The 27,912-nt window shown below is 46.2% G+C and overlaps 1 protein-coding gene and 1 long non-coding RNA gene across 7 annotated transcripts in view; one reads left to right on the top strand and one right to left on the bottom strand.

Annotated features, from left to right (window-relative positions):
* Positions 1-23,394, top strand: part of LOC130251491 (uncharacterized) — a 30,148-nt gene extending 6,754 nt beyond the window's left edge. For 2 of the 6 annotated variants that reach the window (XR_008840167.1, XR_008840162.1), the window contains 6 exons: positions 72-159; positions 1,844-2,036; positions 2,383-2,450; positions 11,597-11,688; positions 13,888-14,050; positions 19,065-23,394. This is a non-coding gene — a long non-coding RNA (uncharacterized LOC130251491). Of the gene's footprint in view, positions 1-71; positions 160-1,840; positions 2,037-2,382; positions 2,451-11,596; positions 11,689-13,887; positions 14,051-19,064 lie in introns of all 6 variants that reach the window. The other 4 variants (XR_008840165.1, XR_008840164.1, XR_008840163.1 and 1 more) reach the window with 4 other exon arrangements.
* Positions 1-27,912, bottom strand: part of BMP2 (bone morphogenetic protein 2) — an 83,335-nt gene that overhangs the window by 26,484 nt on the left and 28,939 nt on the right. The window lies entirely within an intron of this gene.

The raw sequence follows: 27,912 nt of genomic DNA, 5'->3' as shown, positions 1-27,912 counted from the left end.
TAGAAACAAATATCTGGGAGATTTTGGAAAAGTTTGGTCACTCATTTGTTCCTCCTTTGTTTCCATTTCAGTCCCTGGTCCATCTGTCCAATGACAGCACTGACATTGCTAAATGTCACAAAGTGAAGCTGCCGGGGTTGCTCCACGTGCTGCTTCCAGGTGAGATGGCAACAGGAACAGCTATAATTCGTACCAAAATAGAACAAGGCAAAAGAATATTTGCTAATGTTTTTGGATGTAGTTGTCAGGTCCCAGCACAGATATTAGTCAGAGTACCCATAAATATCACTGTCACTGAACTCTGATTTCCAAGTTCTTTGCTCCCAACGCCCAGCTGAGCTCTGGCTGCTGCACTGGGAAAATCATCTGGGATTTGCCCAGTTCTTGGTCCCCACCAGACCATTTCAGGAGGGTATGCAAGAGGCACATGCATGTGGTGCATCTCCTGGTAGGAAAATGCTGCCATAATAAATCCTGCAGGTGACCCCTTGATCTCCATTCCCAATGTCACAGCTTCCAGTGACATCATTTGGAAGGGATCAGCCCCAGGGTGGCAGAGCAGATGTGGAGCCTGGCAAAACACCCAGGGCAAGTATCAGAAGTGCTCACATCAGTGTTCTCTCTTCTCTGCACGTCTCTGCTGAGAACCAGAGTCCTGCTCCTAAAAAATACGACAGTTCTGACACTGTCATTTAAGAAAATTCAGTTTCCCAGAGAAACCTCAGACAAAAGAACCAACCCAAGATATTTATCACTTCACACTATGTTAATGCAAACAAAAACATTGCATGCTGCAATAAATCCATTACAGAGTTTTACCAGAACAAACTGATATTCCCACATGGCCAGTTTCAAGCTGGAAGGGTTTGGGTTGGTTTTTGCTATTAATATTCTATCGTAATGGAGAAGGCATTTTTCAATTGAGTTCAAAACTTTGCCTCCAAAAATGTCCATTTTCATTGAAAGATTTAGAGAACAGGAAAAAACAAAGACCAACAATTCAATGATTGCCCGAGTGAGAGATTTCTTCAGTATTCCCCCTCTCCCATCACCTCAAAAAAGTCAAAAAGTAAAATATTAACTGAAAGAACCAAATCCATCCATGTCATCAACATTTTTCATGGGGGAGAGCCGTAGTCCCTGGCTACCTCCATCATTTACTTTGCAGTAATGATATGTTTATGTGTTAACCCCAAAATTAGCTCGGCCGAGCCAGGAATGCCCACAACGACTCTCTGAGGGACATATTTGTACCTGCAGAGCAGGACTGGGTGCAGTCACACACAGGCAGGGCCAGCCCAGGAGAGTCCCCTGGATTTGCAGAAGCAGAGCTCAGCAAAGCCTGGCTGAATGTCACCATTTAAACCTCAAAGGAGAGCCCAAGTGCCAGCCAGCACAAGGAGATAAGGAGCACCCTGGAGAAGGGCACAAAGGTGGTACTGATGAGCAGTGCTTGGCTTTGCTCCCACAGGGGTCACAGCTGGGTCCTCTATTAAATTTTTCTCAACACAGCAGTATTGAGAATTATACCAAGTTACTCACTAGTATTTGATGGTCCTGGCATCAGCAAAGACAGTCAAAGGCTCTGTTATCTTCTTTTATGAGCTGGAGAATTTGGCTCCGAGGAGGCAAAGGTCCAGCAGAGCATGTGGAGTGTATCACTCCCCACACTCACTCATGTGAGTAAAGTGGTACCTTTGTGTCTCTGAAGGTGCATCCTGGGCTTAGTTACAAGAGCCTCCATCTGGAAATACCAGTGACTGGTAAAAATGTGTCTATTCTGAATTTTTTAAAAATTATTATTGTACTAGAAGGAGAAACGCTATTTCTGTTTCATTAGCAGTATCCTCTAGGAGCTGAAATTCCTGTGTGCACATACAGCATCCAGATTCATCACACTAAATCATCAGTGTGGCAGAGTTGTTCCCAGTCATTGCTCTGTTTATTTTCGATGTCCCATCCTATCAGCTCAAATTGAGTTGGGAAGAGGTAAAGCAACAAGAACAGGCAGTTTTTAAGGTTACATAAAGTAGAAGGTAAGAAAATATAATAAATTTTATTTCATGCCTTCTTGCCAATTGCTAGAAATGTGCAGTCCATATGAATGCATATAACAAGGAGGGAATGTTGGGAAAACCAATAAAGATTTTGTGGTCTTAACTATAATGAATGTAGTTTGATATAGAGTCTGTTTTTCACTGCATGGCAAAATGAATCATAAAATACTGGACCTTGAAACTCCTGCATTTTTTAACAATAGCCTGGGGACAGTTTACAGTGTAATGAATTGTAATTAACCCACCTTCAAAATCTTTTATGAGTATTTTGCCAATTAGCTTCGCATGCTTGCTAATGACTCATGGCCAGCGCATGTCTTTACAGAGCAGGGTTTACAGCACACACCAGCCCAGGAAGGCAGCAAGGGACACAGGATGGGGAGGGAGATGCAGGTAAGACCCAACCAGTCCTAGCAACCTACATATTTCAGCATTCAAAGAGCCTTTGCTGTTCTCCCAGCCCCAGAATAACTGCAATAATGTATAGCGACGTCAAAAGGCTTTGGTTTCCAAAGGATTGCGAGGAATGCAAAGGGCTCAAGTCCTGACATCTGTTGTTACTTAGTACTAACATATATAATGCTGCTAATTGCTGAGCCATCTTTGTTTTCCTTACTTAGCACTAGGGTTAGAATTATTTTATTTTTGTGGTTCATGGCTTCCTGCCACTTGCAACACAAAGTCCACTCTAAAGAAAATAAAACAACGACCATGCTGCCTACTAACAGTGTGTGGAGGGCTGGGGCTGCCTCTTCCCCCTCCTCTGTTTTAGGTTGTGCTTTTGTTGCTTTTTGGGGTTTTCTTTAATTAAGGTTAGAAGAGACAGCAGAGCTGGGACCTAACCAGTGTCACAGCAAAAGGCCACATGGGCCAGTATCCCAGTATCTCCCAGTATCCCAGTATCTCCCAGCGTAGCCAGGAGGTGCTGCAGGCAATGCAGAATCAATCCTTCCCCTGCTGTACCCTCCTTGCTCCAGGCAATCCGCGGTTTATGGACTTCCCGAAGCAGAGGCTGCCTCCAGACCAGTGTTTTAACAGCCACCCATGGATCCATCCTCCTCAAGTGTTTTTGATCCCTTTCTCAAGCCATTTATAACTTTTGGCCTCCGCAACATCCTGTGGCAATGAGTTCCACAATTTAATTATGCTTTGTATGAAAAAGTACTTCCTTCTGTTGGTTTAAACCTTCTTGTGTGACAGCACCACCAGGTCCCTCTAATCCTTAGGAGAGCCAGTGAACTGCCAGTTCCTATTTGCTTTTTTCTGTGTCAGTCATGATCTGACAGACCTTTACTGAACCTCCTGCTTCTGTCACCCCTTTCACCCTGAAGGCTCCTCATCTGCTTATTTTTCCATCTTTGTGGAAGCTGTTGCCCATCTCTCCTCATCCTGAATGCTTTCCTTCCTGTTCTTTCCAGTTCAGCCCAACTCTTCTGGAGTCCCATGGCCAGAAAACACTAGCATGGAGACGCATTTTCACCGAGGAGTGCTGTAATGATGTTTTCTAATTTGTTCCTGCCTCTTTGCCAACTCATTCCTAACCTGATTGTTGTCTCTTCTGATGGACCTTAAATGATATTTGCAGAGGCCTCCCAGCCCTCTTTGCTCAATATTATTTTTAGGGCTCATCTGTGTGGAAGTACAGTGAGGATGAGTATTCTGCACGTGCTCTGCCTTTGTTGATGCTGCCCTGCATCAGCCATTTCACTGCCTGTCCACTCGGGATCACAAACCCTTTCAGCAGTGCTTTGTGGCCAGATTTGCATCATCTGCAAAATTTCTCTTCTCTCTGTTCATCCTTTTTACCAGACTATTTATGAATATGTCTGAACACTATCACATTAGTATTTCAACAACTCAGTTCTAAGTAATGCGTGAAACCTCTCTCACACAAAGACATGTGGCACAGACCAGCCAAGGCCTTGAGGGCACCCACAGTGACCTCCAGTGACTGAATGTTCAGAGATTTATACCCATCCTCCAAGAAGACAGTTTTAACTCCTTATAACTGCAGGAAAGAACTTTCTTTTCTCATCTCCTATCATGAAGTCTTGTTGCAGACAGTTTTTAGGCATTTGTGTTTATTGGCACGACTCTGAACTCCTCAGAGCATGTTATCAATATTGAGTGGGTAAGCAGGAGAAATCAGTGATAAGAAGGCCCATCTGGTGTGTCAAGTATTTCATTCCCCAGGCAGGGATATGTCATTTGTCAGCTTATTATTATTTTTAATAACTTGCAGTCTGTCCCTGTTGGTCGTGCAGACCATGGAACACAGGTTGGTCAGAAAGACTCAGCTACAACAGTGCCTTTTATTGCCAGATCCAGAATCACTTCTGTTTACAGGTGAACTGCACACCTTTGGCACTGAATTCCTGAAGTTCACCAGCCAAACACACAGAATGTGTCCTGAATGCCCTATTGCAGGAGAGCTGAGAGCTGGGCTTGGCTTGGTGTGCCTGGAAAATGCCCACTGCTGCTCTCAGCTGCCCTCTTGTCATGGAATTCTCAGCTACACTGGAAGTGAGTTCACCTGAAACTGCCCTGCTTGCACACTCTGGCTGAAGAAACTTTTCCCCTTGTTGTACTGTGGTACAGATCCAGTTCTGGAGGCTTAGCCCTCATGGCAGTGTGAAACCCCACAGGACATTGCCAGGCCATCTCCTTGTGTCACAAAATGTCACCTCTGCTGTTACCCCACGTCATTCTCACTTCCCCGTCAGTCAGCTGTCCCAGGGTTTGGCAGGAAGGGCCAAACTTGTGATAAACTTCACTTGAGGCTCAACTTGTGCCTCATCCTTGGAAGCTGTGTGTTTGGGAAGCATCCCTGAGCACTGTGACTCAGGTCTGCCCTGGCTCTGTTGTGGTGCCACATGGAGTTATCAGGAGTTTCTGAGCGTTTCCCCTCTGGGTGTTGCTCCGTGCAGCACTTTGCACCTGGAGAACCTGTTTGCTGGACATGCAGATCATCCACTGCAGAACTGTGTCACAAACATGAGCTTGATCCTTGCAGAGAGCCTCAGTGGAAGGGGAGCCGAGATTTACTGCAGGAATTGAATTCTTACTGTGACTCTTCAGAGTTGAGCACTATGTTTGGACCACAGCTTTTTCCAAAGAAAAACTGCAATATCTGCATATTTCCAACCACACTGATCCTGCTGTAGCGAACTCAATTGCAGTCCCAAATCTTCAACCTGATTTACCTCCTCTTAGTTCAGCAGGAGCTTTTTCTGTACTGTGCAGGACTGGACCATCTGTGTACATCCAGGTCATGGAAAAATATTATTTCTGTACTAAATGGGATCAGTGTGTCCCCAGTGTAGAGGGACTGCATTTACAGTCCCAACCACTTGCACACATCTCCACTTTTCCTCACTGGGGCCTAATCCTGAATCAGGGAATGGTGGCATTAAATTCAATAAGGGCAGGATTATTATAGGTGTTATTTTAGCTAATCTAACATGTCACAAAAATGTGTTGAATATTTTTTTAAAGAGCAAAATAAAACATATGGTTCTATAATCAGTGGGAATCACTAGACACCTACACAGGAGAGCTGCAAGCATGGAAATACTCAGATACATATTTGAAGTAACACCACAGGTTTTTTGGGTGGGATTCTTTCCCCTGCTTCACTTCATCTGGATAAATAATTTGGATGTTGACCACTCAGATAGTGTAATCCAAAATCCTGTTGCCCATGTTTCAAACAGAAGAGGAGGAGAGAACATTTCATTCCTGTCTCAGGCGGAGCAGAGCACAGCTGTGGTGTTTCATTGCAGGCAACACCACTGCTCTTACCCAGCAGAGCATTGGTGGGGGTGTGCACTGAAATTATTGCTCTTCTGCCAAAGAGCTGAGGCAGAATGAGTTCTTTTTTACTTTTTTTTTCTCTTCTCATTGACTCCAAAGCATAAAAGCAATCAGTGTTCCTGCAGTGCAAAAGAAACTGCACTTGTGACAGCAACACCCTGCCGTGCTGGCAGCTGTTATTTCTGTGCACAGAAAGGGAGGTCTGACGTGGCTGGGTGGGAGGTGATGGAGGTGCAGGGACTCCCAGACTGTCCAGCTGAATTTTCCCATTTCACCAGCTGCAGGACAGTGGTCTCAGCACTGAAGCCAATCCGGGTGTGCTGGAGGTGGGATAGTGCATCAATTATCACACATCCTATCACAGAATCACTGAGGTTCAAAAAGACCTCTGAGATCATTGAGCCAGCCTTGATCACCACCTTGTCAACCAGACAGTGGCACTGAGTCCACATTCAGTCATTTCTTGAACACCTCTAAGGATGCTGACTCCACCACCTCCCTGGGCAGCCCATGGCAACGTTTACCAACCTTGCCACTGAAGAAGTTCCTCCTGATGTCCGGCCTGAACCTATCAAAACTCTCAGGACAGATCCAATCCCATTGCTGATTAGCATCTCTCTTTTTCATCTTCAGCCTCTAACACTTGGTAGAAATTTGAAGGGCTGAAAGTGTCTGCTGCACCCTTGAGTAAAATGCTGTCCTTTTTACAAGAGACCAATTTATGCATTTGTCTGTAAATTCCACAGTGCCTCTTTGTTTAAATGCTTGCTCCTTATTCAGGATTATTCACTAAAGTCTTTTATTCTTGTTGTCACCCACAGTTTTAAAAAGAACCTTTCTCCATGTTGACAAGCTGTACATGAAGCAGCTCCTCATTCTGGGGCAGCTCAGTGGCTGCCCTTGGATCAGTAACACTGAATGAAGTACAGGTTTCTTGGGAGGGTCTTTGTGGTTGGGCTAAGCATTCATTTCGTGGGCAGAAACATAATTTTTATATATATTTTTTCCCTGATAAACAGATTTTCTGATGTCCTTTCCAAATAGTAGTTGGGAACCTAGCTTTAATTCCAGCCTAAGCCCATCTATGGCATCTATTACCAGTCTGGCACCACTGCACCCCTTAAGGGTGCTTAAGGAGTTCATCTTTCATTCTTCAGTCAGAGACACAGAGCTACATCATACTCTAAGTTATAGCACTACAAAGCGACCCAGGGACTTCTGCCAACTTGGAAACAAGATATGAACTAAAGAGTTTCTATTTTTGCATTAAAATGGAAACAGGTGGGAAGGATGCGTGGAACTTATCAAGCCACATAAATACTTTTTTTCATGTTAAAATTTGAATGGAATGGAAATTACAATCTTCCAGTGTTGCTGCAGAGCAGCAATATTAAGTTTCTCCTTACTCAGCCTTTAGCAGTAAGGAACCAGGTGCAGTGGAGCTGGAGTTCTGGAATTTGCTTCCTAACCCCATCTAACTCTCTCCTAGGTCTGCCCTATTTTGAATTATTGCTCCACCTGGCAGAGGGGATGTTATTGGCTCTGGAGAGAAGATTCAAGTCTTGCAATATTTTTTCAATAAATTGCTAATGAGAATAAGAACAGGAATGAACTGCTGGATGGCAGAAATCAGTGGTTTTCCCTATTCCTACCTAATTTATGGCAGTGGACCTCTGCTCCCACACTGAGTTAGGTGCTTTGGCTCAGCTCAGGTATTTGCTGTGTGTCAGCACCAAGCCAGGGTCTCTGCAGAGACCAGAGCCACACCAGAGCTCTGCCTTTTGAACCAGATCTCTCCCACCCCCTTCTACCTCCACATCAGAACAAAACCTGAGGGAAGTGCCCCAGCTGGGGTGGAGCGTGTTCCTAGGAGGACTTACTAAAATAAAACCTACATCCAAATTAATTATTAAAATTATGACGTAGTATAAATGGGACAGACTTTACCAAAACACTTGGTTATCCATTGCCCAGGAGGTAGGAGCAGCTGAAGCACTGGTTGGACAAATAAGTAACCAAATAGATGGACAGACAATTTAACAGACTTCTGACTGCCTTCACTCACCCTTAATTAACTGTTTCCAGTAAATAGCCCTGGCTCTGGCATTATTTTAGAGCAGGAAGGTATTGATCCAGTACTGCAAATGTAGCCATCAGCCCAGCCACAGACTCAACCTATGTGAAATCCTACTGGAATCAAATGGATTTGTCCAACTGCATCTGTCCAGCTCAGCAAAGAGCCTGTGACCATGACCATGAGCTTTTCCAGTAAAATGTCCTGCATGGCCCTTTCTGTGGCAATATGCAATGCCTGCAGTGCTCTGTGCCACAGGCACTGGGGCAGTCTGCTACTGGCAGTAAGCCCCAAGTCTAAATGAGATTAAAAGGGGATTCAAACACTTCTCCTGTTATCAAACTGCATTTTAAATTCAAACTAAGAACAGCTTTCTGTTATGTTAAGGTTTGGAGAGTTGGCCAGTAATAATTATGTATTTCATCATTTTTTTACCATTTTGTGCTTCCTGGTTGTTTCTTGGTTTGCAATAGAATCTGAAATCCAAAGAGCAAAGTATTTGCAAAAGCTCTATGACTTCAAGGTCTTTGAACTCCCCGACAGCAGGAGGAGATGAAAAGCTCCCAAGACAGGCTGTTCTCCTGAGGCTCTCAGCCCAGTTTCCAGGAACTGGGGCAGGCTGGGTGCTTTCAGGGGGATGGACTGAGGGAGGAAATATTCAGGTGCCATTCAGCTGTGCAGCCAAACCATTTGATGTTTGCCTGTCACTTGTCTAGACACATGTTTTAAAAGGGAATAAAATAAAAGGAAGAAAAATACCCTGTCTGGGAATTCTTACCCAGTGACTTGCACAGCCCAAGAGCTGGGTAATTCTCCTCAACTGAAAAAACATCGGAGGCAGTCAGAGAGCAATTTGGCTCCAGAACAAATATTGTTACTGAGTTCTTTGCACCTGCAATGGCCAGGGAAATGATCATACACCCTCTCCAAGTATTCCTATGCCAGGCTTTGGAAAGCAGCCAGGAAGCATCTCCCACGTGCCACAGCACAGAACTGTGTGTGGCAGGGTTTCAGGTGAGACCCTGCTGGTATAGTCCCATCCCAAAGGGAAGTGTGGGTGTCAGCCTCTCCAAGAGGGGTTACTGGTGGCCTCCTTGAGGGATTCCAGGGACAAGCAATTGGGAAGAAGAAATGAGCTGTGGGTTATGGTTTCTTCTGGTACCACCTCAAGCACATGAGCACAGCATTGGCTGACACCCCTGTGAGCAATAAATTTGAGTTCATCAGCACCACAGCTGCTCAGCTAGCAGGGCCTCAAGACAGATAAAAATAGGGGGTAAATTGTATTTTAAAATACAATTTCTGCCATAAAAGAACTTTTTTCCCCTGAATGAATCCTAGGCAGAAATATATTTGTCTAATAAAGAGATCTTGTGTCTCACTTGGATTTAATTCAGTCCTGAGTCACAAGTACTGGACTTATGCTACACATAGAGGATATTTGACTGCATTTCCCTTAATTTTTAGTAAATTTAGTGAAATTGCTGTGGTTCTGTCTTGTATCGAGAATTTCTTCAAGTTTTTTGCATTTATCAAAAGCACGGAAAAAATTTACAAACTCTGTCTTCCAGTGGAATGGTTTGTTCTCAGTACATAAACTGTTGCACCAGAATTTGCCACCCTGCATTGCACTGTAGAATTCAGCTAATCTTGTACAAACCCCAGTGATTTGCCTTTTAAATATATAATAAATAGATGATGCATTTTTTTATTACATAAAGCACATGTAGTTCAACAGGCTGCTGTTGAGGTGGCTTTGTTCAATCACAGCCCCAAATTCCTGCACAGTAGCAATGAGGATAGGAAATTTTATAGTGTGAGGAGCTCACTGCCTTAGGAGGGTATTTTTTAATTTTGTTTTTAAATTAGACCTACAAATGTGTGCACAGGTTCCTGTGCACGGGTTCCTTGTTTTTAGTCATCTCAACATTGTCTGTATCAGCTGGCAGATTTAAGAACAGGTGGTGACAAAACAATCTGAGCTGAGAAAAAAATGCTGGGTAAAAAGGAGAAAGTATGTGAAGACATGGATCAGATTATTAGGAGAGAAGGAAAAAAGAGACAACACTTTTACAGAGTGAGAATTACAGAGCCTAAATTCAAAAGAATTATGCCAATTTCAGTTAGCTAAGTAGCTGTAAAGACTACCAAATATTCCTTATGATTCTTAAGCACATTAACTGATAATTATTCATGTCTGTCCATGAAAATTAACCCTCACAAGAGCGCAATTTAATCACCACAAATTCAGATTGGCAGAAAAAGCGCTCTGGGCTTTGTATCACTTGACTGAGCTTAGCAAATGAAAACACAGGAGATTTGGCTGATCCTCCACAAAGCTTTTGGGATGTGACACGATCAGAAAGGAGCAGGACAGTCTCGTGATTAGGTTTTGATTGTGAGATAGTGCTGAGCGCTAAACCGGACTCGTGAGCTGTGCTGCTTCCGAGCCTTGCTCTGGGGGAAATGAGACCCTGGGGTGAGCACCATCCCTCTTTGCCTGCTTTGTCCATGTGGACAAGGAGCAGGATGTGCCCTGGCAATGTGTGGATGTGGTTCCTGCAGCAGCACACAGTTAGCTCAGGAATGAACCTGAACAAAACCTGATGTGTTCTGCCCAAACAAGGCAAGGCACCCTGCAAACCCCAGTGTGTCAGAAAGTGTTCTGCTCCTCTCACCACACTGACAGAGCCCATCACCTCACCCACCTGGAACCCCAACCATTCATTCCTGCTGAAGGCATTCCCACAGAGGCACAGGGAATAGCTGGAGCATCCCAAGCTCCCTGAAGGAGCAGCCCCATTAGCAGAGCCTCTGTTAGATCCAGCCCAGGCTTCCCCACAGTACCACATCATAAAAACATCATGCATCTGGCCCAAATTTAAGGCACAGTTAGAGGAATTGATACAAGAAAGAAACCAAGGACTGAATTAGTATCCCACAAGGTTGTTTGGGGTTTTTTTCCAGGTCCCAGATGAAGTGAGGAGCCATATGGAGAGGTCCTGCGTTGGCCTCCGAGCCCTTCCCAAACGCTCTCTAGGTTTTACACCCTTTCAACACCTTCATTACCTGGCCTTTTTTTTGTTGCCAGGAGAGGTTAACAAAATTACCGAGGGATGAAACATTCTTGAAACATTCTTTCTGGCTCATCAAACAGGATTAGCGGATGAATTGCACTGGGTGGTGCACACCTAAAGGACAGGGGCGGTGGGGCACCAAGCTGCTTCTCTTCAAGGAGTCCCTGCACAATGTGGGTTGTGCACACGCGTGCCTCGGTGGCTTTGGAACAGAGGGAGAGGGATAAACCTCCCCAGTGCTGCTGCTGAAGGCTGCCCAAGTGCTGGGGTTGCTCTGTGCTTGACCAGCGCAGCCATGGGCATGGCACACACTGGGAAATGCCCAGCACCTGTCCCCGTGGCTGCAGCAGGGCCAGGTGAGCCAGCAGGGCAGAGCTCCAAGCCTTGGGGTGCTCAGTGCTCCCCGAGCCTTCACCTCCTTGCTGGGCAGCACACAGATGTGACAACCTGCTGGTTATAGCCCCTGGCAGGGAAAGGCCTGCTCTGCCTTTCCCTATGAAGAGCAGCATTTCCAGCTTCCCACCAGGCAAACACTCTTCCCACCAATTTTTTTTTTTTTTCAGTAAACTGCACAGGTTACCAGGAACCTCCACATCTGACTTTGCACAGCACCTTCCGAGTGAACAAGCTGCCCTGCATCACTGACATGTACTGGTGTTCCCAGGGTGTAAGTTTGTTTCCTCCTTTTGTCTTTGTTTTTGATCTGTCACAACCAGTGGGTTACAAAATAAAGCTCTGACCATTATATTTATTTAGGTAGCTCTAGCAGCCCAAACCTGTAATTAAAACTTTTTGTTGCAGTCTTGAGTATCTCCTGAAAATAGAAATTAAAATTATTGGGAAACACAAATGTTTTATAGATTATATATGTCTTCTAGAGGTAGTAGCCAGCTAAGCAGAAGGTAAGGGGGAAAAAGCAGAGATTAAAATCTAGGTCAGAACAAATGTTGGACAAGAGCCCATGCTGTCAAGTCCCAGGCATCCCACAAGAAAAAGAATGAAAGGGAGCAAAAAGGAATTTTTTTTTAAAGCAGGAATAGTGGCCCTTGCAAACATCCCGTGTTATGGAAAAAAAGACGTTTCAGAAATGCTATTGCTCCGTTCTGTCTGCTTCTAGGACAGCCATTACTGGCCATTACAGATGTTTTGTTACTTGTGCCGCTGGCTTGTGCTTGTCTTGCCCTGCCCCTCTGGCTTGCTGCTCCCCAGTCTCTCCTGCTCCAGACACAAAACACCAAGCCCTGTGCCCACAAAAGCAAACCAACCCCCTGCCTTTCCTCCAGAGCAGCCAGACTCGTGTTCCCATGCACGGGTGGGCACCAGCAGCAGGACCTGTTTGCACTCCTTAGCTCCTCTCTCAGTCTTCACTAAGCCATGGGCACGAGAGCTGGTTTTCCCCAGATCCCGGGGATTTGGGTGCTGCAGCTTTCACACCAGTTAGCGCCACCGAGGAGGGGAGGTGAGCCCTGTGGTACTGCAGGAGGCAGGACCCCCAGAGTGCCGGCTCTGGGAAGGTGCTGGAATCAGAGCAAGCCGAGGCACAGCCTCTGCCTGAGCGGGAGCATCCCCAGGTGCCAGGGCTGGCCGCCCCGTCCCGGTGAGGAGACAGCAGCCACTGAGCTCTGAGCTTCATGCTTCGCTGGAATCACGGCCTTAGGCTACTCCTTTTCAAAAGCAGCAGCGTTATTGTAAAAGCTTCACTTTCAGAAGTAACTTAAGCACTTCAACAGTAAGTCTTGCTGGCTCACAGTGCGGTTTACACCCTTAAGTGCCTTCAGTTACCCCTGGAATAGGCTCCAGGCTCCCACCATTTCCCTGCTTCTCTGACTGAGCTACCGGATCTTCAGGACAGTGACTTTCACTCCATGAGACTGGGTTTTAATATCCATGCCTAAAGCAGTGGCTTGTTTGGGTGCCAAGATGTCCAAAATAATGGCTGGTCTTTTTGTTGTGGGGCTGACCCTGCATTCCTCGTGGAGTCAAAGCTCCCCTCACTTCTGAGAGGTGCAAAGAAAAGCAGCCCACCATCTTGTTGCCAAATCATTCTCCATGGGAGATTTGATTTGAAACTCACAAAATACCAGGATTTATGAGAGGAACTGGCCGCAATGTGATCATAAGAACATACCAACGTTGTAGTTCCCCACCCTTTGATCTTGGCACTTTAATGATTAATTAGTGCTAAAGTACTGGAAAAATACCTCACTTGAGGCAGTTTAAAGCTTCTCTTTGTATAGATACAAACTATGACTCACATGAAAGGATAACCCAGAACTGCAAGAGGGAGAGATTAACGCAGAAGCCTCTGGTCACATGCAGATGTTTGCCCAACTGGACAAATGGGAGAATCTGCTCAGTTTTAGGGACTGTTTCCATTGAACTGCCTACATTTTCCATCACTTGCACTGCAAGAAACTCTGTAGACATGTTCAAGGAGGTGTGAGCCTTAAAGAAGCATCACATCTTATGGCGATTTGCAGAAAATATTCCTCACCTGGGATGGTTGGAGAGAAGCCATTTTCCCCTTCCTCTGTCACAACTGCGCATTTAAATACTTCCAACTATGCTCCAAGGTGTAAGTCCCACTACCAGCAGTGCTCAGGACAAAGCATGACATGGGAGGGAAGGCTTTTCTTGCAGAGTTTACATGTACTGCACCAAAAGTTGTCTGCTGAACTTACATATTCAGAGCCCTGCCTCTCCTGCTTCTTCAGCCATCTGTCCCTGTGCATGCAACCACTCAGGGATACAGGACAGGACAAGAGCACTCAACTAATCAGAAGTGGCTGAATGCCCTCTCAGCCAAACCCACTGCAGTGTGGAGACCCCGGAACCAAAGTTGTCTGTAACCTTTCTACTCCCACAGACCTATGGGCCAAGCCCCCAGCACTGGGCTGGGGCAGGGCAGCGCCTCCAGGCTGGATTTCCATCTCTGCCTGCTGGTGGGAGCAGCCACAGCTTCCCACAGAGGGACTTGTGTGAAGGGGCTGTGCATGGCCTGATAAACCATGAGATCCTGCCAAAATAAAGTGAGTAATGCACAGCCCTTTTCTTTACCCTGGCTCCAGCTGAGTGCTACAAACACCTTCTGATTTATGTCAGGTTTGCAGCTCTGCACGTGGAGCCTGCTGCTTGCAGCCTGCAAGTGGAGCTGCCTTTGTTCTGGGACCAGTTTCAGGAAAGGCTTGCTCGGGGTCTCTTTTCTATATGGGAACTTTCAAATGAAGTGTTTGACTTGGACTCACCAGAGCAACAAAGATGGTTTGCTGAAGATGCCATAACACCAGTTTTAGTTTGGATCTCTCACACCTCCATCACTGCCAGGCTCTGGGCCCTCAGAATAAGGCACCATCCATTATGGCCATACGTTTGCCAGTGAACTTAGATTTATTTCTCCATGCATTCAATGTTTCCATCCATAGCATGGGCATGGGATAACCCTAAATTGATTTGCTTTGAGATCATCACATCAGAGGTACCCTTGAAGCACAGATCATTAGTGCTTTATTGGCAGTAAGTAGACTTTAATATTCACTAGCAGAGCTACTGGAAGTGCCCTTGGTGGAACCTGAAAGGCAGAAGCCTTGGCTGGACTTTGTGTTCCTTACAAGAACTGAGGCTGAGCTCAAGCCCAGTGAAGTGCAGCTGAGGTGGAGCACAGCCTGGTCAGGTAACGGAGGGGCAAGGCCAAAGGGATTGTGGCACACCCACATCACATGAAACAAGAAAATTGTTTTCTGGATTTGACATCCAAACCCACTTGGCCTCAGAGGAATTTCACATGATTCCCAAATTGAATCAAAAGCTGAAGTAGGAATACAGAATTCCTAGCCTGTGTAATGACAGCTCTCTGCTCCCAGTGCTTTGATCCTCTCTCAGAAGGGAAATGTTGATATAAATAGCATTAGCTAGGAAACTTCAGCTAGGAGCATTTCTGAGCATCCAATATTAGTTGTCCTGTGAATTTTGGAGGCCACAAGCAGCTCCTCTTCCCTCCAAACAGGGCATTTGCCTGGAAGAGGTGGAAACCCAAGGGCAAGCAACTGATGTCAACCAAGCGTGGTGATTGCTTGGACCTGGATTCCCACATAACCAGGAATGGCAGACACTAGGCTGATGCATGGAAATATGGGGATAAGAAAGGAAGAGTCCATCTGCTTCTGTATGTCTGTCTGTCCCTATCCCTTCTCTTCTTCTCCTCCCTCAATTCCATCTAGAACTAAAGACCTTATCCCTTCAAACAACCTGTCAGAAACTAGACTAGTTCAGGGTAAAATTTCAGCCTGAATGATAAGAAAGTGTCTTTAAAAGGTCTAGGAATAAATATTTGAAGATCCTTATTAAGTACACAACAGCAGCTGCTTTCATCCTAAGCTTGAATGAAAATTGCAGGATGGAAAATAAAATTCACAGATGAATAAGCAGCAGTTGTCCTGCGATGCAAATGAGCCAAAGGAGGGAGCACAGGGAATCATGGAGTTGAGCACAACTTTGTTTGATGGCTTTGGTGTCTCCCTCATCACAGACAGCACAAAGAAGCTAGAGAAGAAAACACCTCCAAGCCTGATTAACAGGCAGCAGAAGATTCCTGTGCAGAGCAGGGTGAGGGACACCAGGAAAGGCAAGTGGCAGCACAGGGAGGTGCAGGGTGTGCTCACCTTGTCCTGGCAGCTCACAGCTTTTGCCATCCTCAGGAGAGGCCATCACCTTGATCCACTTTCATCTTTCCTGGCTCCCAGGAGCTGAAGGGCCAGGAGCTGGCCTTTGGAGCAGGGCTTGGATGGAGCCCAGCACCAGCCCCACTGCTTGCCTCCTGCTCTTCCAAGCCATCCATTCCCATCTCCCTCTGGCAGCTCTTTCATCGAGTGTGATCTAAGCTGTGGGTCTGGAATGAAACTAAGTCTTGGCAGATGCCTCATGCCTCTGGATTTCAAAAAGGGTACTCTGCAGGTCTGGGATTCATACTGGAAACTGCCACTGCTTGTGAGACATGAGTGCTTCGCCCTAAAAATAGTTAGTGGTGAATTCAGAGCTGGAGAAAACAGAGACAACACCTCTGAACTTAGCTCTGAGCACTGTTTACCCCTTAGGATATCCAGTAATGTTTCCTTCCAGGAGTAACTGCTGGGAGATATCCACACATCTGCCTGGCTTGCAAGGATGTCAGGAGAAAAGCTCTCAACAAAGAGCTGTATCTTACATCACACCCTGGATGCAGGGAGCCCCAGGGCTTTGGCATACCTTTGTGAGGAGCACATTCCTAAGTCGAGGGCTCTCTGTTCACAGGAACACCCTATCCTCCAGCACCAACACACTTAATCCACAGCCCCATGGGCAGAACTTCCCACCACCCACAATTCCTGGGTGATGCAGTGAATTCTGTTTAGAGCCAGATACACCGCTGGCAACCAACTAATTACCCACCAGCAAAAGCAGTGGAATGAGAGTCAAAGAGCCGTTTCCCGGTGCCAAGTTCTCCAACTCTTCCTCCATCTCCCTCCCTCTCTCTTCAGAAGAAGAAAACCAAAGAGATGGCATGCTCAGCACACTGAAGTGCTTTGACACTCAGAGTAATCCACTCATTATTTTTCTCTTTAGAACTCAATAAACCGGGATCTGCCAGTATTTCAAGACACAAAATGCAATAGGGAGTCTTTAGCTCCTGAGGTTCCATATTCTGTAGGTGTTCCTGTGCATTTTCCCCCAACAATTTCAATGGAATAGTCCCCTTTTTTTTAAATCTTAGAGAGATTTATCAGAACAATCCAGACTGGTTCTGTAAATTTGAGTACATATGGGTGATGCAGATAGCTTTTCAGCTGGACACAACTTTTGGAAGGAGAAGATTCCATTTTCATGTATTTTTAGTAGCTCATTCCAAAAACGAAAGCCAACCCCTGCCCTATTTTGGACAGGTAGAGGAGAAAAGTGGATGTAATGGACATGTACCAAAACACATGCAGAACCAGGCTCCTTTTGTCTGCAGGAGGCCCTGATGTGTCTGAAAAAAACCAGAAGGAAAGACCCCCAGTCCAAGCAAGAACAAAGGCAGGAAAACCCAAACGCCAGTGAGAAGGGCAAGAGGTGAATTGGAGCCCTGCTGGGCTGTCCTGCTCCGTGCTGAACTCCCCGTGGGCTGATGCTGGCTGGGAGGAGAGTGTTCCCTCGGGCTGGGGCAGCCAGACTGGTTTGGTGACTGCTGCATTTGCTTTTCCCTGGCCCCCGCACTCCAGGTGCTGCCCCTCATAATCCTAATCCATCCCCGTGGTGCAGTGCCCTGTCCTGCCTTCCTGCACTGCAGTGCAAGCAGCTCCTGGGTTTTCCTTATGATCAAGAGGAGGAAGATGATCCCGTGGCTGCAGGGAAGGATTAGAGGTTGGAATCTGTGCCCTATTTCGGGCTATGCTCTTGGGCGAATTCAATTATCCATGCTTTCCGTAGTTCCTTGGAAAGAAACTTTACACTTGGAGATGAGGACATTATCCTGCTTCCTTCCCTCTCTGAATTAAATATCTGTCAATTCTTTGCAAGATGCAAGGGGACCAAAATCCCACACAAACACGCCTGCAGATACTTTTCGATGGATTTTATACCTAGAGGGTCCCATTGAAATGCAAATATTGAGCCCTTCCCAATGCTTCTGTACCAAAGATAACCTAAGCTAAAGGAAGTAGAATAGTCCATATGGAAATAACCATGCCATTTAAAACATTATTAAAACTAGTACCTTTCAGTGCACCTGGAAAGGAATTGTCAATGGTGGAGCACAAAGCCAGAGGGAAGTGCCTCTTGGAGCCAACTTTCTGTGCTTTCTCAGGGTCCTGGGGTTGCTGGACAGACCCAGCAGGGCCATCACCTGCCCTGAGCTGGCAGAGGAGATGGGCACCCTGAGCACCACACGTGAGGGGATCCATCCCAGCTGCCACAGAGGTAAGAGCCAATCCTGCAGGAACTGCTTCATCCTCCCTCCATGAATGCCAGGGCTACTGCTGGATGCGGCAGAGGTGCCCAAATAGGAAAGTCTCAGAAAGAAAAGAATCTGTGCTATCTCCTGCCATCAAAGCTGTGCCACACAACTGGATTTGTGTGTGTTCTCCTAAAGACACAAAGCCCCTACATGCTGATCCTATTTTAGTACATTTAAGAGCCCAGCCAACAAAATTAGTTTTGGTTCAACTTACTCCTGGAAGTGTGTGGGGCACTGACCCCAATATCTCAAAGCAAAGTCACAGCTCTTCTACAAAATCTGTGATCATTTTTCCCAGTGTCCCATTTCAGCAATGGAAAATTGCTGTCTAAAGGTGCAAATGCCATTTTTCATCCCTGTAACAACACAGCTCATTTAATTAAGGACGTAATTTCCCTCAATTGTCTCTTAAGGCATCACACAGGTGTTTCATTTCAGAGTGCATTAGTACATGAGGCTCTAAGCCTAAAAGCTAATTTTTAACTTAACCTAATAATGTCAGTAATAATGACCTGTGATTACTGTCTTCTGAATCAGAACCTATGATACTTAAAATAATTAGCATCAAAGCTTAACTAGTACCTTGCTAAATTCATTATTAGCCCTAAAACCTCAGCAGTGAATTGAACTTTAAAATGAATGTTAGTGAGGGCTTTCTCCCACACATACTGGAGACAGAATTTTAACAAATTTAATTTGGAAATGTAGGTAAGGTTTTGATCATTAATCTTTTCTTGGAGGAAGAAACTATGGTACTAACACAAAGTACAATTTGACTAAAGAACAGTGATCTATTTTATGTGGTCCCTGCTGTGTTTGGAGCACACATTTCCCCCCAGCTAGGGGATTGCTTCAGGAATTACTACCCTATCCCAAACACATGGCCAGTGAAGCCCATTAAGCTCTCATGGGACATCTCTGGGGGCTTCTGAGGGTGACAGAAACCAGCTGGGTTTGGGAAAGCAAGCTTGGGTAAACCTTGACACAGGAGATTCCTCAGTGTCTTTCTACCCCAAAAGAAAATCATATCCTCACACTTTTTGCCTCTCTTTTTGACGGTCTGCCTTTTCTCCGAGGTCAGACAGAGACTCAGCTGTCCTCTGCCTCTGGAAAGAAGTTCCTTGGGAGGTGGCTGTCACTCCTGAAAAGTGAAGGAGTAAGAAGAGAGGTTCAGAGCCCAGGGACTGGCTCCTCTCTAACAGCTGCAAGAGAAACAAAAACCCTTTCCAAAACACAGTCAACAGCAAAGAAGGAAACAGGAGGGCTTTGAAGTGTAGCTCTCCCTCTCAGATCAAGTGGAAGAGGTGGGATGACAGCAAGCTCCTGTGAGCAGCCAGTTCCTATGGCCAGGCGAGTGGGATGACTTGGAGGAGGTCAGGAGCCCTCAGCAGTGTGGCTCTCCCAGGACCCTGCAGCTTGCCCATGACCATCTCGTTTTGTGCCTGTTGCTGACAGGAGCAGCTCCCAGCTGCTGCCCCACCACAAGGAAGGGGTTTGGACAGACAGACCCGACCCAGGCTGGTGCTGCACCATCCAGGGCACCAACCCCAGCTGGGAAGCAGAGACAAACCAGAGGTGAAAGCTGCTGAAGTGGCAGGAATCACTTATCCTGTATGTGTGCACAGAGAGGAACAGCCAGAACAGCAGACCCTGAGCAATAAACAATATTTCAGGCATTACGAACACGCAGGAGAGCTCTGCTGATGAAAGATTTGTAGTTGTTATTAATATCTGTCGAGTCCAAGCTCAGACCTGAAGCTCAGTCTGCACTTGAACCTTCTCCAGGTGCTCAGATTTCCTGATGTAGATCTGCCTGACAAAACAACAACAACAACAACAACAAAGGTCTGAAAACATGCTGTTGATGTGGAGAAGAATTTCCTCCACGCATCCAGGAAAGTTCAGAGAAGAAATCGCTTGCCTGGGATGCATAGCTGTTAATACCTTCTCACAAGCTTTCCCACCCACAGAACGAAAAGCAAAAACCAGTTGGCTTTGGGGTATAAACCAAATTAGAAACAGGGAAGGGAAACCTACCAAGTACCCACAAGGAGTTTGGCTAAAGAACTGTGATGCTTCTGAACATTTGACTTGATATTCTCCCACAGAAAATGAGAGGGAGGCCAAAGCCTAAACATTCAATTGCTTTCTAAAATGCTCCAGTTTGGGAGATTTTGCAGATTTTTTCCTGATGCAATAAAAACAAATAAAAATTCCCAGTACCAATCACGTTAGAAGTCAGATATCCTAAATGTCCTCTTTCTTTTATTTATCCCAGCTGCCACATTATCACAGCCCAACATGAGCAAGTCTGACCAGTGGTGTCTGTGAAAAAGATCCTTAAGAAAACAAAATCTCCTGGTGTAAAAAGCTAAAGGTCCTGCAGATCATTCCCACTTTGTTAGGACACAGCATTGCTGTGGGACGTTCTGGCTGTAAAAAGCTCTCTGAGCTCACTTGTGTTCACAGAAGATCCTAGAGGAGGTTTTATATGAGTATGAACATCTTCGCCAATATTCACCCTGGACAATTAGAATTTTATTTTGTTTCTATTATTACTTACATTAATTACTGTAATGGCAGGGTCCAGAGCTTTCAGCCCAAGCCTGCATAGCCCTGACTGCTCCCAGGTTTCCTTCCCTCCAGAGGTTTCTGCAAAACCTCTTGGTTAAGCAGATCCTGCACCTTCCTCACTACCAGGTGGAGTTTGGAGCAGTTCTCCTGCCCTTTCATGCCAGCCAGCAGTGAGTGTGCAGCTCCCTGCAGGGCTCCAAAACCTCCTGTGAGGGTGGAGCAGGAAGAGGCTTCCCTGCCAGCTGTCACGAGGGATGTGCAGCACCAGGAATGGCAGTGGGGCAGCCATTAACCTGTAAGGGAAGATGGATGCTTGGAGGTGAAAGGGAAGGGAAGGGAGGGAAAGGAAAGGAAGGAATAGAAAGATATGCAGGAAAACTGGGTTAAAGAAAAAAATAGGTGTCATTTAACTATTAGAATGCACTTCTGGCCAGTTTCCTAGGGATGGTATGTGTAGAAGAGGAGTGAATACGCTGTGAAAATAACAGCAGCAGAAGAGCAGGTCTTTAGTACACCTGGAAGGAGGGAGTGCATAGGCATGTTTGTACCCTAAGTGAAAGAAAAATTTGGCTCTGAAGTGTTTGGCATCAGCTCATCTGTATCTCCACAAATGGATTTCCAGTCTTCATGCAGAAATTCTTGCATCCTTCCCATACAAAGCCACGCCTGAGTTACATGCAGGAGTCCTTGACAGTCACATTTCATAACCCCATTCCTTTTCCTGCTAACAAATGAAATGTCATTCATTGCAGCTTCATAGGATTTGATTCAGAATGGAATAAATATAATTCAATGTAAATATAACAGTTTTCAGCACTTAGAGAAACTGCCCTTGGGCACCACTTTGCTTCAGGGCTTTGCATTCTGGGCACCATGAGAAATGGGCTGGGGGCTGAGCACAAGCCACCTTCCACAGGAGTTTGTGTGATGGTGCTAATCTTCATCTTCCAACTCATCTTTGGACAGCAGCGTGGGAGGAACTGAAACGTGGGGCAAAGACTCACATCTGAGTAAACAACATCAACAGCTGAGGTTTTTACACCCTGTCTGGCATTGGCCAGCAATGAAGGATTTCACTGCAGCCACAAACCTGTTGTTCCACCTCTCTCCATAGCCAGACCTGTGCACAAATATACACACAGTTTGGGGGCCGTTCTTGGAGGTCAGTCCTTGCTTTCCCATCACCTGTGTCCTGGGGCACTGCTGCATTGGCCCCAGTGCTTGGTGACCCTCAGCTGCTGTTTCAAGGAGGAAGAGGATGAGGCTGCAGCTCCCTGGGCTCTTCCTCCCTGCCAAGCTTGCCCTGAAGCATTTAGGCTCCAAGGCTTTGGCCCCCGGGGCCCAGACCCTCAGGGGGTGTGAGCTGTTGCACCTTGCTGCAGAGCTGCTGTGCTTGTTCCATGCTGTCCTGCTGGTGCAAACAATCCCTGGAGAATCCTTTCAGGTGTGTTATTAATTCACAGGGAAAACTGTTGGTAGATTTTTGTTGCATAATGCAGCCAACCTCAGGACCAAAACAGAATGGAGGTGTTTAATCAGAGCAGCCCCCTCCAGTTCCCACGTCAGGGAGCAGAGCCAGATCTACATCTGAGCTCTGCTGCTCGCCAGCCGAAGGGACCTGGGGGTTCTCCACGCTGCTTTAAGCATCCATCAAAACAACTGTAAATGAGTTATGTTTCAAGTATGCAAGAACTTGCTTCTCCATGCCAAAAAACGATTAGTGTTCTCAGGCTTCCAGCAATGCAAAGCAGAGTCTGCCATGTCCTGATGAGAGATAGATGCATTTCCTCTTAGACAATTAATATTAGGGGTGGGTTTTATTGCCATTCTTTTTTATGTTGTTAACATCCTGCCCTCTTTCCTGGTTCCTCCCAAAGAGCTACAATGCAATTTGCAAAACTCCCCTTTGTAAGATGTAAACATTTACTAAACATTGTCTTTCCACTTTGTGTTATGACAAAAGAATACAAGTCAAGATGTTAAATATATTTCTGTATTTGCATCTGAAAGCCCCAGGCCTTCCTGAACTTACTTGCAGATAACTTCTATTGTTTCCAGCACGTTGTTACCTTTTTCGTGGATCATCAGCTCCATGAAAATCCAAGGGTGAAGTCTTTGCTGGAGCACTGTCTGGGACCCACCTACCACCCAGTTCCTTACCAATGTATCCATATGACGATCATCCATGTTATTCCACCTGATTGTTTCATCCTGGGACAAACCCAAACAAACTCAAACCTGGGGTATGAGAAGCAGACCTTTTCTCCAGTGCAATCCAGCTGAACCAGAGGCTGAAGCAGTGACTGCAGAGGGCATTCCTAAAGGCAGCAAAGCCTCGGGTGATGGGAGTGATGCTGCTGTCCCTGTGGGGTGGCCTGGCTGTCCCAGCTGTCCCAGGGCTGTGGTGCTGCAGGACAGACCCCGAGTGCAGAGCACAAACCACCAGCACACCAAAAACCCTCCCGAGCGCTCTCTGGAGCCAGGCACACCTGGAAACACTTCAATCACCTCCCTCAGGTCTCCAGGAGACAGAGAAATCCGGGGGCTCCATCGACAGTGCCTTTGGCAGAAGCGATGGAAACAGGACCTTCAGCCCGGTTTGGATGGAGCCCGGGGTGCCCAGAGCCCCTCCTGTGCCCCCAGCAGAGCGTGGCCAGCTCAGCCCTGCAGCAGCTTACCCACCCTGGCCTTGTGCTCTCTGCTTTTGTGTTTGCCTCTCTCTGCTTGCTATAAACACCATCCTGGGTTTCACAGATGGTGAGAGATGGCACCACATTCATTGATGTTGTAACGTTCTCCAGGGGCGCAAAATAAAAGCAGTTTTGCATTCCACATCCCTAAGCAAATGCTTTTCCTTTCCCTTTCTTCCTTGTTATTTGTGTGCACATATATTTTTTCAGGAGTAAAGAGCATAGTTTACCCCATTACACATACACACACACACATACACATTCTTTAAGTGCAATTATTTGAAAAATTTCCTGTTAAAATTCCCACTTAAGTAAACATCATTTAAAGAAGTGCTTAGCATTACCTGGTATTAAAAAAAAAAAAAAAATTAAGAAAATCCAAGATGTGAGAGTGTAAGATGAGATGCCCAGCCTGACTCTAATACAGATGGGACTTCAGGATACAGATTTACAGAACTGATTGAGGCAAAGAAGGAAAGACTGATTTTTTTTCTAGAGCTATAGGAACAGTTTCAGAGCTTAAATATTTTTTTAAATCACACTACAACCACAGGGGCCATCTTCCTGAAATTTTTGCAGGGAGGTGGGGCTGTTTGTTTGTTTTAAAGAGCCCGTTAACCTCATCTGCTACTGCAGACAAAGCCTTAGGCCAATCGTGCAAACACCTCTGGTATTGTTCAGAGCAGTCGCTTTTGCACCTGCCAGGAAATTTGTCAGATCAGAGATGCAGATCCACCTCCTGCAACCTCTGTGCCTTCCTGGAAACTCCCCCAGAATAGCTGACTGGGTAGGTTTAGACTCTTGCTGCGGAGGTTGGTTATGTGATCTCTGTTCCAGCCCTGCCAGCCAGGGCTTACCTCCAGATGAGTATTTCAGCACGTGCTTAACCCTAAGCAATGAGATACTCATGCTTATAGTTAAGTATAGGCTTAAAAATTTTGTTGGAAGCAAATCACAAGCACATTCTTACATACTTCTCTGGGCTGGGCCTAACCAGAGCTCTCCTGTTAAAACACACTGGGTTTTTTTTCCTCCCAACACATATCCCATCACTGTAATTTCCCTCCTCAACTTCCAGCTCCAGCTGCTTCATTCGGGTAAAACCAAGGGGAAATGACATTTTCTCCTGCAGCAGTAGGTCATAATTGACAACAAGCATTAGACTGGGCATGAATTTACAGGAAGGGGTGATATCTTCTATTTAGCACAGCTATCCCAGGCTAACTGCACACGTGGCTCTGTCCAAGACCTGGCTCTTCCTCAAACATCTCCTCTCACACATCTTGCACTCCCACAGCTCTGCAGGACTCCAGGCACACACCGAGGCTTTATGGGGCTGGGGGGAAGCTGCCTCCTCTGTTAAGCATCCAGGAAAACAGAAGGAATGCAGCACTTTGCTCCTGCCTAGCAGAGAGTTAATATCCTTGCACATGAGCCATTTCACCTACAGCAAGAAGTGAAAGCATGCGACTACACCCAGCAAATGATCACAGAGCACCCTGCAGGGAATCTGCTTCCATTTCAAAGGGAGAGATCAAAACCCACAAAGAGGAGAAGGGGGGAAAAAAAAAGGAAAGAAGAAATGAAGATGCTCCCAACCTGTGCATGAGATCAATGTTAGGCCCAGCCTCAGAAGTTTTCAGAGAGGAAGGGAGAGATATGGACAGAAGAATCATAGAGCACCTTCAGTGCCGGATTATTTATGTGCTGGGGGTTTGATCCTACACACCAAAATAAATGGGAGGTTTGCCACCAACTTCAATGGAAGCAGAAACAACTCCTATCACCTTGAGGTTTATTGGCTGTCTGCAGAAAGTTTTAAATTTTATGTAGAAATTAAACAGAGGATAATTTGACAGTTTAATGGTGACGTCGTGGTTTTTACATTAAAAGAGACACAATTTATCCTTGGGGTTTTGCAATTATTTTTTTCCTGCCTGTTGGGTTTTTTTTTTTAAAGAAGAATTCTCATGTTTCAAGGGAAGACTGATAAAAATGGGACATTCCTGTGCATAAGAAAAAAAGAACTTAAAGTTCAGTTGGGCCCTACATGCCTCACTCAAGGCTCAGCAGTTTGAAGCAGTTGGCATTACTGGTAGCAGCAAATTAGCCACCCTGTAAGTGCTCCACTGCTCTGCCAAAAACAAAGACTGTCCTAATTTGAACTATGCCAAATAGGGCATTTGACCATGAAAAATGACTTTAAAGAGATGAAAAAAAAATCAAATCTTGTATTTGGCACCCATCAGTTGGTCCAAAAGGTGAGGAATCTGCTGAGTGACAGACCCAGGCTCAGAACTCCCTGCAGCTCCAGCTCCTCGGGAAGTGCAGACCTAAACTGATGTGGAAAAGCCCAAGTAAATGACTTCCCTACCCCTTGCCCACTTAATCATTGATTATTAAATTAATCCACTCATTGAAGCCAGTTAGTGCCAGTGCAATGAGCTGGCCCAGTAAGATTGAGTTTGGGCTCAGCAGCCTGATGGCAGATCTTTAAAGTTAGGACAAACACACTTCCATCAATATACAGCTAATAAAATGATCCATCTCCAGCTAGTTTGGTTCATTTCTTCATTTCTTTGGTTCATTTCTCTTGGAAATCCAAAGTACTCTGAGTGGCAGCTCCTAATCTCCAAGCAGACTGGGACAGGACCCAGAGTCTGTTTGGATCTGACAGTCCAGCAGCTGCACAGGATGGGGAATGCAGGTGGGAAATGCAAGACCACAGCATCATCTGCCACCTTAAGGAGCCTTTTGCAGCCATCCTGTGGGACCCTTGGAAAAAGGAGCCATCCACTGGTCCTCACCCAGCCCTTGCAGGAAGGAGGCTGTGCCCACAGCTCTCTTCCCTGCATTCCACAGGGACAGATCCCTGTGCCCCCTTCACACAGGGGACAGCTCAGTCCTACAGACAGCAATCACCCACAGGCTCCAGGAATGGGAACAGCCCCTGGAGCACAGGCAGATGGGAGAGGCGATGCAAGTGGGACAGGAGGAAACATTTGGGGTTCACACAGGAATGAAAAACTGGCTCTTCCTTCTCCCTTTAAAAGATTCCACCACCTAGGACTGTATTATTTCTTATGAAAATACAGGAGGATCCTTGTTCTGGGCAACAACAACAACAACAAGTCTTTAAAATCAACCATGAAAAATACAGCATGACCAAAACTATTTGAATTTGTGCCATGTTCTGTAATTAGTTTTGTTGTTTTTGTTTTTTGGGGTTTTTTTGATTTTTTTTTTTTTTTTTGATTGCTGGTTTGGGGGAGGAGGGAAGAGGAAGAACAGCAAAAACATTTCAAATCAACCTAAAAGGATTTTTTTTCCCCTCTCCTGAGATTTTTTCCACTTCAGTCAGCGCACCTGAGAAGATCTCACTCCCACAGCCCTGCCACTTGCAGCTCGCAGCAGCAGCACTGAGGGATTTCTCACACCACATGGCAGGAGCAGAACCTGTCCTGAGGCAGTGGGGCTGCAGCTGCTCTCCATGGGCCGCTTGGACACCGTGTCTGGCCCCCAAATTTCCCTGCCACGAGCCAGGGCAGCCTGGGCAGTGTGCTCTGGCCAGTGGCTGCTCTGAGGGGAACAAGCCTCTGCTGCTGGATGCATAATCTCCAATTTATACAAAGCTTTGAAAGGCATCCAACGGTCTAATTGGGAGGCCCTTAAATTAAAGTGGGGATGGGATTTGGAATCCACTTTAGAGCCTGTGGTTTGGAGGAAAGCATGGGGATCCATTTCATCTGTGTTGATATTGAGGGAGCCCAATATAAATGTTTTCTGGCACTTTTATTCCTCCAGCCCTGGGGTTTACACGAGGGTTGGCTTTTTGTTCAGGTTTTCTTTTTCTTTCTATGTTGTTTTTTTGCACTCTGGAGCCTCTTTCAAGTGTAATTTTGGAAGAGGGGTGTTACTCCAGTGTCTGGGCCACCACCATTTCTCTCAGTCTGGCTGCTGCACCGTGCCTGTCCCCCCACCGGTGGCAGCTGCTCTGCCTGAGTGGGACAGCAGCAAAGTTGGGATCTGGATGTGCTGCAAGGGAGCGGAGGGCAAGGGGAGCTGTGCCCATGGCAGCAGCCTCAGGGCTGCTCTCAGGGATGGCTCTCTCTCCCCAAGCCTCAGCCCTGCATTTCCACAGCTCCCTTCTAGCCCGGGGCTAGGGAGACAGCTCTGGGATAGCTTTATTGGCAGCTCTCAGGAAAGTCTGCTGCCCTAAGCCCCCATGTCAGAGCTGAGGCAAAGGCCAGGGGCAGGAGGAAGGGGTGGGCAGGAGATGAACTTCATTGGCACATCTGCTTTTAATTGGACTCTGGTGGAATATTGAGTCATTTTGCATCACTCCAAACCTGGCCCACTGACAAGGACCCCATGACTGAACATGTCCCACCACCCTTCAGTCCCAGTGCAAACCAGCATTTTTTATTCAGTGGCCAAAGAAATACATATATTCCTATCTCACAGGATCCCAAAGCCTAAGGAGACACGTCTTCGCAACTTGTCTCACTGTGGCAAGTGAACCACGCCCAAAGGTGAGAGACTGCGAGGTGAACACTCCCAATGTGCTTTTTGCTTTCAGGTCTGACAGAAAAGCTACAATGCACTGGAAAGGAGAGCTCCACATGGGCTCTCCACAGCCCCCTCCCCAGCTAACACAGAG

The sequence above is a fragment of the Oenanthe melanoleuca genome, chromosome 3 (genome assembly GCF_029582105.1).
Source record: "Oenanthe melanoleuca isolate GR-GAL-2019-014 chromosome 3, OMel1.0, whole genome shotgun sequence".
Lineage (NCBI taxonomy): Eukaryota > Metazoa > Chordata > Aves > Passeriformes > Muscicapidae > Oenanthe > Oenanthe melanoleuca.
This window is presented reverse-complemented; position numbering and strand designations above follow the sequence as displayed.